Below are 12,412 nucleotides of genomic sequence, written 5' to 3'. Positions count from 1 at the left end.
TCAACAACCAATAGTTATCGTTACCCACATAAGACATACAGATCATTCTTTCCAGACCAGGTGGCATACACATCTCTGTGCTTATGAGGGTACAAGTGAGTGAAAGTTTAGGAATGACTGGAACCAATTTTGTTTAAAATGAGTTTTTGTAAGTTCTCACACTGAATTTTGTCAAATTAATTTCCCACAAAGTTGAGGAGGAAAGGGAAGGTCATATTGAATTGGTTGTAAACGGTCCCCAGTAAGAGACCAGTTAAAATAAAACATAATCAAGCAAAGGACATTGTTTAAGAAATCTGTTCCTTCTGTGAGTGCCTTGTCCATGAGGCAACAGAGTTATTGTCCTGACTACAGTCTTTCCTGATAGGTAGCTCCAACTCAGTTCTGCAGAATAAGGCCCATTCAACAATATCAACCCGACGTGGCCCACAGAAAATCTGGTTTTGAAATAAGCAGATTATTTTAAAAAGGCACCAGAAAAAGGACTGGAAGCCAAATTTCCCATATCCTCAAAGAGTACTTTAACCATTACACAAAATGCAAGAATTCGTATCATGACTATTATCTCTTCTATTAGCTATGTTTTAAAACACAAAGCTAGAGCTCTGAAGCTTTGACTGAATTTGAATGATCTCAAATCTGTACATGGAGTTACACACACATTTGGAGCACATTTAGAGTATGGAACTGCTCTGAAGTTTTAAGAGCTGTTCTGGATAGGTTTGGGAATCTAGTGGCAAAAGTGGAAGCACAGCACCAAGATGCTTAAACTGGGACAGAGCAGAAGCAAAAACACTGAGCACCAAGGAAAGAGGCAGGAGGACTTGCTGAAATGAAACATTTACAGCAAACCCATGAAGGCTTTTGGAGCTGCATTGAGTATGAGATTAAAACACCTAAATTTAAGCATTACAGGTATCAAAACTGTGGAATTGTTTTATTTGCTACTAAGGTCACAGTCATAATATCTGCTCTAAGGTGAGCTGAACTGCTCTTTAGAGTCCATTAACTGTGTTGATTAGACTTCCATCAACTATAATAATAGCTGCCTATTATTATAATAATAGGCATGCCTGTGTGCATCTAAGTATAAAATTCAAAATTTAATGTTCTTAATGTCTAACCAGGAATCACTTTCCTGTGTTCTGACTTTGTATGTGCCTTGCTATAGATGCCATTGGTCTTTCTTTGGATATGCCTCTAAATCACATTTCTGCAATAGTACCTTTATGAATGTCATGATCAACAACATTTTAACAGTGAGCAATTTGTATTTTTTCTCACTCAAATAACAGCATTAAATTATCTAATTCTTCAAGTTTCATCTTGCAGAGTATGTTCCATACAGTTAAAAATTGTCATAACTGCTCTAGTTGTTTGGATACCATATTCTGGGTTAATGTCTCCTGAAAGGTTAACAATGGACAGAATATGTGACATGGAATTTAGTCTGAAAGAATTATTTACTGTTTAGCTACCATCATTTTTCCATTATTTACAGATAACACAACATGGAAAAATTTTTGCAGATACTTCTATTTTAACAGATCAAATTGCATTTTTCTTTTTATGGTAAGGGTAAACTCTTGTTCTTGGAAGTCCTGACAACAATGATATCTGAAATCTCTTGTTGAGTCACACAGCAACATTCATATCTAAAGACAAACTAAAGTTCCCCCACATTTGGCTGCTAGTAGTTTCCATGCTGAATAAAATACTCCCAATAAAATACTGAAGAATCAGATTAATTCTGGCTCTTCTTTTACATTACTCTTGCTAGTAAGCTCACTTTGACTATACATTTGTTAGAACACAAGTAGAAATCAAGATTTTGGGGTTTTATTGACAGTTCTTTGGTGTATGTTCAGATCTGTGCAGTCTCTTAACTTTTTTGTTTGTTTGTTTGTTTTTGTTTGTATACTATTTATGTATAATACAGAATCTCAAATACTTCAGCATGAAAACAAATTTTAAAAATTACTTTAGCTTTCACAGTGTTGCTTTTAAAATACTTTTTATTCATCTTAAACATCACTACAGTGCTGGTTTTTAAACGAAGTCCTGATTAAATGAATTTAAATGAAGTCCTTCTGCTCTTATTCACAAACACCTTTCAAAAATTCATTTGGGCTGTGTTTATGCTCACTCTGATTTGGGTAACTTTGAGGAGCTCCATGAACACACATCAGCCTTGTTCCCTTCTTGGTGTTGGTGGTGCGAAGCAGAGGAAAGAATACCACACAGGCAGTGCAAGAAGAGCAGTTACATGGGAATACCTTGTCCCAGGCAGGCATCTCTTGCCCTCCATCCCCTTAACTGGGCCTGTAACCTACAGAGTTTTACAGAGGCCTTTATGGTCAGTGGGGAGAAGAAAACTGGCATGAGCATCCTTCCACCCACACACCTTTGACTGAGCTGAACATGACTTCTTTGCTGATTATAGCTTTATAGTTCTGAATACTCCCACGTGGTTTTGGTACATTTAATTTTTCTGGTTTGCATCCAAAAGGCATATGTCTAAGTGCAAGGGAAATGAGTTCTGGCAGGAATAGGAATAGCCTTCAACTAGCCCACGTGTATCCTGGCAGTGATGTAGTATATAGAAAATTTTAAAGTCCCATCATTTATTTTTAATGTTTTTCAGAAGCAGTAGGACATAAAAAATGTCTACAGAAAACGCAAGATGAGTGGCAGAACAAGAATCTTCTCTTTTCTTGCCTGTCTCCAGTAACAGTTTGAGGATGTCCTGTTGCTAGCTAATTCCACCAAAAATGACAAAAGTCACTAAATAAATTATCCTCAGGACAGGTTTTCATTAATATAAAGGCTGTAGTAATTTTTCTCCTGTTTTGAAACTTTTGAAATCTGTTAACTTTTAATAGCTGCCTACTACATTTTCTGAAATGTTATTTTAGAAATATTACATATCTTATTCTCTGCTTATATAGGTTTTCAGTGTTTTATTTAATAGTACAGCTGAACGTCTCATTTTTCAAAGTTGTTGCAAAATATAAAAGACACTGAAATAGAAATCTAAGACTGACTTTCCTATATCCTGGTTTTAAAATATTTTGTTGTCTTTTCTTTCTGTAGCAGTGAATAACTACTTTATAAAAATGAAACTATTTCAATTATTTTTTTCTCCTCTATATTCTGTTGATTAAAGTGTTCTCACATAAAGGGAGAAGTGTCCTCGAGATCCTGACATATTAAAATAAAAATGTGAATATTTGCTTTTTGCTTTTCACATGAACCAAGCAGGCACCCCATCTACCCTATTTTTTGGAGTTAATGTATATATCCATTACTGCATAGACTGTGAAAGTCTCCATTATTTGTCAGAAATGGTATGACAGCATCCTTTCTCCATCCAAGAGAAGATAGATGGGAAGATGTCTGGTATGGCAATCCTGTTTGGGATTGAGGGCAGAGGTTTCAGCATAGGTCCCCAAGTGATGGAGTATCCTTAGTGGCAGAAATTCACAGAGTACATAAAGCTAGCACTACCTGAGTGAAACATTTTTTCTTTGTATTTACTTTGCATGAGTATTTTTTGGTATTAGATGTCTGCCCAGAGAAGCCACGGATGCCCCATCCTTGGAGGGCCAGGTTGGATGAGGCTCTGGATAACCTGATTTAGTGGAAGGAGGGTTGAAACTAGATGATCTCTAAGGCCCCTTTCCCAAGCCATTCTGTGATTCTATGATGTGGAAAAAAATTCTTGCAGGTCTTGTAGGGATACACATGCCAAAAAAATTTGCAAGGTCCCGACAGCAACATGTAATCATGTAGCTTTATAAGATACCACGTTATATTCAGGACCTACAAGAAAATGTTTAGTTTAAATAAGTAGACAATGCAAAATAATGAGGTGGAAAATTTATAGATGACACAGAAATATACTGTGGAACAAAGCCAACATTTTCAAGTATAAATCCTTAAAACCCTTTCACACAGTAAAAGAAGCATGTTGTCTGAAAAAAAGCTGCTCAGAAGTGTCAGCTCCACCAACACAGACTTCCCCTGGTTATTTATTTCATGTTCATTTCTAGTTGTAGGACTTAAGTGAGCATTCAAGCTTGAAAATATTTGTCTGTTGCTCACTATAATTTTTCAAACCAGGAGGAAGGTAGTTCAAGCAGGTTATGCCATGAAATATTCACAGACAGCAGCTGCTCATGGAACCAGAATCCCAGGTAAAACAATCACTTTTCATTACCTCATCAGAGCACCAAGCACTTGTCATATATGGGCATCAACTTATCACTTTGCACAAAAATTCATCACAGGAAAATAGCAAACATAAAGGTCTGTGTTAAAATAATCAAAATAATTCTATTTCTCTTTATTTTTTCTTTTACTCCCCTGTTTAGTTTCTTCCTTCCTTTTTTTTCATTCCATTTCATTACCTCATTTAACCTACTTCAGATAGTGTGTTCCCTAACAAACCTCCCATTTCCCCGTTCCTTGTTTAGTAACTCCTACAGTGGTGTAGATCAGACTTTGGAACCAGCATCCTGAAATCTCATGTGACTGACAAGTCAGTGGATCAACTGTATTCAGATTTCTGAACATAGTATTTGCTATCTCTGACAGGCAGAATGAGTTCAGGACAAACTGTTTCAATCTCCTCTCATTTGTTCTTGTTGTATCCCAGCCCTATTTTTTTTTTAACTTGACCCCTTATTTTATAGGTTTAAAATTTCTTTTTTCTTGTCTTCCTGTCCTTTTCATGTCTTATCCCTTTCCCCATCCCAACATTATGCCTTAGCTCTATTTTTTACTTCTAAAAGAAAAAGATCAAATCAACTTTCAACATTTCTTCACCATTTTTATTTGTACTTCAGAATAACGTTGTCTAATGATACAAGGAAGGAGTTCTCTAGCAGAATAATGTCATGTGTTATTAAGAATTGATGGCGAAGTCTGATACAATATTTCAATATCTTCATTTGTGTAGTTCACAAAAACTATGTTGTGCACTTTTTATATATACATACTGTATATATATGTGAGGGGGCAGGCAGGTGTATACATGTGTGGATATATGTTATAATTTCAAAATCAAGACATGATATATAAATTGGGAATCTGACAAAGAAACACATAAACCCCTCAAGTGACTGGACTTATACTGTCCAAACAGCAGCTGTTTAATATTTAATTCCCACATTTACTAGAATAAATTGAGGTCTAGTTATTAGTTACCACATATCCATGAATATGCTTAAGGTTTGTTTTTTCATTTGTGTTTTTTTTTTTTTTTCCCCTGCACAGATCATATTTCAGTATATTCTTTCTTTTTGAAAAGAATATAAAATTGTGAAAAGATATCAACATTTTACCAAACTTGGACCAGCCTTGCAGTTGCTGAGGGTAAATTTCCTATATTTTAAATATGAGTTTTCTTGGAAAATTGTGGATACTGTTGCAGTGTTAGCAGTGCCTCTTCATGATAGACAAAGTATATTCCATTCATAAATAAAAGCTAATTAAATCTACGACATTTCTTAAACCATAGCATACTTAATCTATTATGCAGAAACATCTATTATGAATCAGCTCTTGAAATGAATTTCCAAAGTATATTTGGAGACAGGTGATTATATGGCTGTGTGGAAATAAGTAAATTTTCTACATGTTCTCTCTCTTTTTTTCTTTTTTTTTTTTTTTTTTTAAGCCCTTGTTAGAATGTTTGGAATAACTACTTGTCAGAAAGTTAATTGAAGCTGTATAACCAATCAACAATGTATAATTCAGAAAGGAACCAGAATACATTTGAGTACAGAATGCCTCTGTAAGCTGTACCTCTCCTCTTGCACTATGCTTTGTCTCATTGATGGCTGCTATACAAGAATAGCACCCCTTTTTTCTGGTCAGTAAGGGAGGTTTTTATGAAACAGCTGTTTTAATGATATTTTCTCCTTTCCCAGACTGGTGATGATGAAAGTGCCATATGTTTAAAACTGCTTATGCAGTAATTTGGAAAACAAAACAACACCGTGCACACACACACACACACACACACACACACACACAAATCAACAACAACAAATATTTATTTGTTTTTCTGAATTCTCTGTGTGTCTTGGGCAAGCAAGTCAGAGGATAGCTTTGGAAAATGCCTGTGTAGTAAAGACAGAATATGTATTCTCTTGCTTGGGAAATCCCAGGAGGAACAGCAGAGCTGACATTTGACACATATCAGTTATTAAACTGCATCTCAGGGAATATACCAGAAGTGGAGTTGCCAGCCATGCTTCCTTTAATAAAGATGAACTGCAGTAGCTGTGATACTTGACAACAATACTGGAAAGAAAGTTAATTATTAAGATTATCTGGAAAACAATTCCATTCTCCAACTGCTTTCAAAATTATTTTATTTTATTTTTATCAAAACAAGTGGTTTATTTTATTCCAAATGAAATACTGTTGAAACAACTCTGAGCTTCAAGAACTAAAGCTGTGTCACCACTAGAAGTAACCAGTGAACCCTGTCACAGATCCATTTTAATATTAAATTCTGTGAAAACATAATGAAAATGTACACATCCAAGAAATATACCAGCTATGCCAAACCTGAATGTTTCAACATATTTCTTTTAATTATGTAGAAAACTAATATGAATGTTAACGCTCTTCTCTTACAGCTGTTCAACTAAATAACTAGTAATACTTCTGTTTTGCCACTTCTAAAGGAAATTGGTTAGAAATTAATGTGAAATGAATGCAATAGAGAAGGCAGGTTTTTGTTTTTCACATTCATTTTTTTCTCAGAGGCTGATTTAGATCTCTTGTATTCAAGATACATATTTACTTCAATGAAAATGCAAGGTTTCTGTTTTTGTGCCCTTAAAACTGCACTGAGGCAGAAACTAAGATATTTGAGTCTGCTAATAGGATGGAAATAAATTAATATTTTATATATTATTCAAATAGAATATATGTTCATAATGGCTCATGTTATTAGGATAAACCTTCTATAAGGGAAAGGAAGGATATGAACAATATGGCTAAGCATGTACTTCTCACTAAGTACATAAATCTAATATTGCTAGAGAGTCTGGTGGGAGGCAGTTATGTCTCAGTTTTCTTCTCCTCCCCGTTATTCTCTCCTTCTATTTTACTAAACGTATGAAGAGCAAAAGCAAAGTTCATGAAAACAGTTTCAAGCATGTGAAAGGGGAGGCACTCTCTTCTACATTTGGAGGAACACTGAATTAATCGTAGTCTAGGAGGTATTCTGTTGTTGCATAATCTTGACTTCACACTCTCATGTTGGTTAGAACTTTAAAAACAGGATGTTTACCATAAAGGGACTAAGCCTAACCAGGCTGACCACTTCAGATTTCACACCATATTTGATAAGAAAAGATTAGCAACTCCTGTGTGACATATGTCACAATTTTAAAGGGTTTCACAACCATTTTTTCTGATGTTAGTTTGGTTTTAAAACAACCCATTTCTCTCCACCCTAGCTATTCATTTCTGTTTGTGCTTCCCCCATTGTTCTGTTGGTTCATTTATTTGTGTGGCCATGGGTGTGACAGATTTTGAAGCTGATCTGGGTTAAAAATAAACCAGGGGAAAAAGACAACTATATTAACCCAGTTATTTGCCTGATCATCAGTTTCAGAAAGGAAATCAAAGAAAAAAAATTTCATTCCTGCCTGTCTTATTCTGGGATGCTTGATGCCAACTCAGGATGGTTGTTTCATATTAAGTCTTCCCACACAAGGATATAAGGTTAGGGATGGATATTTTATATTATTTACATTAGGGATAGATATTTTGCCAATAGTCAATGTGGTTGGGCCACTCCCAGTTGTGGAATTCATGGCTAGCAAAGGAAAATACACAAAACCTTCACCTAATACCTAGAGTGCATAACAAAATAATTGTAATATTTGCAAATATTTTTTGACATTAGCTATAAAGAAATGATCTATTTGAAAAGTGTTATAAATGTTATTTAAATATTCATGTTTCTTTCCTGAAGAAGGAAAAAAAACAGAAAGAAAGAAAGAAAGAAAGAAAGAAAGAAAGAAAGAAAGAAAGAAAGAAAGAAAGAAGAGAAAAGCATTTTGTTTCTTTCATTTGTGATAAAAATTAATCTTTCAAAAAATATTTTAATTATTATTATAGAAAGTCAAAATTACTTAAGATCATCATTAATTAAAAAATATTAAAGGACTTAATTTTAATTAAAAGACTTAAAACTAGAGTCTGTTAAGATCCTCTTGAAATCAGTGTCAGGGAAGACAGTTTTTCTATGATTTTTTTTTTTCTGAATTTCTATTCAGATAACCCTCTCTTGAAATTAAGATGATTATTTCCTTCAAAATATATACTAGTATATAATATATAAATATTATATAAATATATAATATAATAATTCACATGCAAATAACACAAGTATAAGGAAATACATATTGTGGTCATACTGCAAAACTTATATTTGGCAAAAGAAATTAAATTTAAAATCATACAACTTTAAGTATTTATTTTTACAAATAGTATACATTTTACTAATATTAGCATATACAACTTCTCAAAATTTAGAGATTTCACCTAATTATCAATATTACTTCATGAAGTGACTGCTATTTTAAAAAAATGTAACTGTGTCCAGATGAATTACGGGTGAAGCAAAAAGGGAACTAAGGCTTCTCATTCTGCTATGTTCTTTCAGAAAAAGAAACGAGCTCCACACAACTCTCCTTAGAGTTCAAAGAAACCTTGACAGAAGCCAGTAATGACTATAATGCCAATAGTACCTATAATGCCAGACATTTCACAATAAGCCTAATATTTTTAATCAATTCCTGAACTAAATAATTTCACAAGAATGTAATATATTTTCTGTATACTTCTCTTATTATGAAAGTGATAATAAACAAGTCACAATTCAAATACAGGGTATAGGGAAGGAAAGCCAGCTGCTGCTATGATGAAAAAAGACTGCAATGTATGTGCATGAAAGGTTTGGATTAGCTCCAGATACATGCAAAGTCCAAGATACCATCTGATACTTTTAATTTCCAGTTAGGAAGAAAATAAAGGCAATATAAACAGGATAAGAATCATCATAGTCTTGGTGTTGTTTTTTCTACAGCAGTGGTAAGGCAAAAGTCATAGTCCTGAGTACAATTCTTCATTATCATAAATTTTCTGGACAACAGAATTTATATAGAGACAAAAAAATTCAGAGACATTTAACTTTCTACTTCAGTGTACTAAAGGAAAAAAAAAAGTATAATTTGTACATTTTTTTCGAGTCTATATTCATGACTATTCTTTCCTTCTCTTTATTGACATACACTATTATATTCTCCTCTGACTTACTTTTGAAAACAGAACAGAAACTGCCCTAATAATGTTAATTCCATGTAACTTCATTAAAAATAGTTCACTTGTCTCATTTGACCCAGGTTAAAAATCATGTATTTTCTTTTAAGACACTGAAATAACTACTGATCTACAAAAGTGCAGGAGATATCTGGTACATTGGAATGTGATTGTTCTTTTATGAACAACAGTGGATTTCATTTTAAAGCATATCCAGAAATTATGCACTTGTCTATGTGTGTTAGCTGAGGGACTGATCTGGTTTTGGAAAATAAAAAAGATTTTATGTAAATTAAATTGCTTATCTGGGATTTCTGATGCAGACAATTGAAGGCAAATTGGAAAACAAACTTTCATTTTGATACATTGCTGACATTGAGGTCCTAGAAAAATGGCCAGAATGTGTCTGGAAAAGCAACTGGACCTAGAAATACTTGTTAAATAGTTAATGAGATAAAAAGCCTTATTTCTTTATCTCATTTTTAGTTTTTCAGTATCAACTACATTTTCATTAGGCATTGCATGCTTTTTAACCAAAGACATTATTTCAAATCATTTTTATTTGACATTATTTTGATAATTTGATATCATTTTTGCACTGATATCATTTCATTTACAAAAATGAAATTTTTGTGAATTTTAGTTGGTGTAATGTAGAGCAGAATAAGCCCCTCAGAATTACTGGAAGGGCAGGTGGCTGACATAACCATAGCCAATACTTTCCCAATCCAATACTTGGACCATTTATTTTAAACTTGCCCAACTATAATTGTTTAAGCTGGCATTTCTAGCCTGGAAACTTTTAGAAAATGTTAGCCATAACAATTCATTTTTTTTCTGAGAAGAGAGCAAGGAAAAACAGATTGTTTTCGACATATATTAAAAAAATAATAATAATAAATTTAAAAATGACCTTTTATTTGCAATATTTGCAAGAGTGAGATAGCATTCTATCTCGCTTTCCCTCTGTCTTCCCCTTCTCCATACTTTGTACCATGGTTTTGAACTTGAGCAGGATGTGGACATTTCAAGGATGGACCTTTCACTGTGAAATCCCATCCATAATAGCTACATCGCAAACCTCTAAAAACTCACATATTCCCATAGGGACTTGTGAGAGAGAACAGTTAAAATCCCTAAAAATTCTATACCCATTGAACACATTAAAGCTTTACAAGGTTTGTAGTGATGAGTAGGCTGTTCCTGAACCATCTCCATAAAGTGAATGACTAAGATGATACACAGACTGTGGATTTTTTTTCCTGTTATGGCTGTCCCCAGCTGCTCTGCCTTAGAGATTCTGTTACAAGAAGGAAAAACTGCAACCACATAGTCTGATTTTTCAAGTGCTATGCACTCAGACTGTAACAGTTGTCAGAAGGACCTCTGCTCTAGACATATGAATTGCTAAAAATACTACTTTACTTGAAAAATGTAGTCTCAGCCTTTTCAGACACATGAAATTAATGGATACCTTTGACCTTAACCTCACTATACTTCAGCTTCCTACAAATCAGATAGGGATAGAATGCACTTTCACATGGGCATTGGGAAAATAAATTAATGAATATTTGTGGTGATTTCAGGTGCAAGCAATACATTTCATAGTAAAACCCGTGAGAAAGGTAATGATTCGCTATTCAGAGAAGAATTTAAATAGTGTGCATGATCATCTGTAAAGAATTAGGCAACATTTTGAATATGTGTTCCTATATCCTATTATATAGGGATTTAGATGTCTTGTAACTAAGATTGCAAAAGCACTTTTCACTCGGGCACTTACAAACATTTTAATGCTTGGTTTCTCAACCTTACTTACAATTGTAATATTTGCGTGTGTGTCTGTAGATTTAAAAAAGATTTTTGCTGCAGCAGCAGTTTAATACATTTAATGGCAAATTCTTCAGCCCTTGAACAGAAAAGGACTTACTCATGACTCCCACTATGGTTTTTCCTTCTAATTGTTATTTATTATGGTTGACTGTAGTTTGCTTAAACACAGGCTCTTTTCTCACTGTAAGCCTCACCTTGCAGGGCAATTTACTAACTCCTGTACAAACCGACACTGTTTCAGAGACACTGCCCACCCTTGCTTTGCAACCTACTTACTGATGCATTGTTGTGCTACCTGAGCACAGAGCTCTGCTTATAAACAACTTAATATTTCACTTAATTACAAGAATGAAAAATAAACTACTGGAGAAAGTATTCACTGCCAGATTTTTGCCTAAAGGCTATAGAATCAGATAAAAGAGAAACATAACAGATAACAGTTTGCTGTTTATTTCTTGTCCTGTTTCACATTTGAGACATTTTTACCAACCAGTTTGTTTTAGTATCACTTGACCTTGAGGAAGGTCGGAAATTTCTGTCTGTGCTACATGTCAATACACTTAATTATATTTTTAACTACTGCCAGCTAAAATCAGCCATATGAATATATCCGTGATGTTAAATCCAGAGATGTGAAAGGGCTTAGCATGAATATATTTTCTACTTTGTTTTGCCACTGGGTTTATGTCTGCAGTTGTGGCTCTTGGTTAATTAAGGAATAGAATTATTCGATAAGAAAGTGTAATATTTACATAAATATTGTTCAAGGAAAGCTACAGCTTGACCTTTTAATTAGAATTTGATTGAGTGGCACTTGTAGTACCCAGTAGCTTAGAGTCGATAAAAAAAAGGCAACATGAGTATATATTCACTCCAATACTACAGTGAAAGCCAATAAGGAAAAACCACAAACAGATGCAGTGGTAAATTTTGCACATCACCACAAAGAAAACTTGAACTGTCCTTTTATTTGCATGCTGTTCTAGCAGCAGATTTTTAGAAACGGCATTTCTAAAAAGAGTATAGCCAAAAAACTGAGTCTTGACATTGTGACGGCCAAGTGAAAACAACCAGGAAAACAACAGCCTCACTAGTGTGAAACGAAAATAGTCCCAAAGATGAAAACTAGACAGAAAATAAAATAAAATAAAATAAAATAAAATAAAATAAAATAAAATAAAATAAAATAAAATAAAATAAAATAAAATAAAATAAAATAAAAATCAGGATG

Source organism: Anas platyrhynchos, chromosome 3 (genome assembly GCF_047663525.1).
Source record: "Anas platyrhynchos isolate ZD024472 breed Pekin duck chromosome 3, IASCAAS_PekinDuck_T2T, whole genome shotgun sequence".
NCBI classification, from domain to species: Eukaryota; Metazoa; Chordata; class Aves; order Anseriformes; family Anatidae; genus Anas; species Anas platyrhynchos.
Note: the sequence above shows the minus strand (reverse complement) of the source record.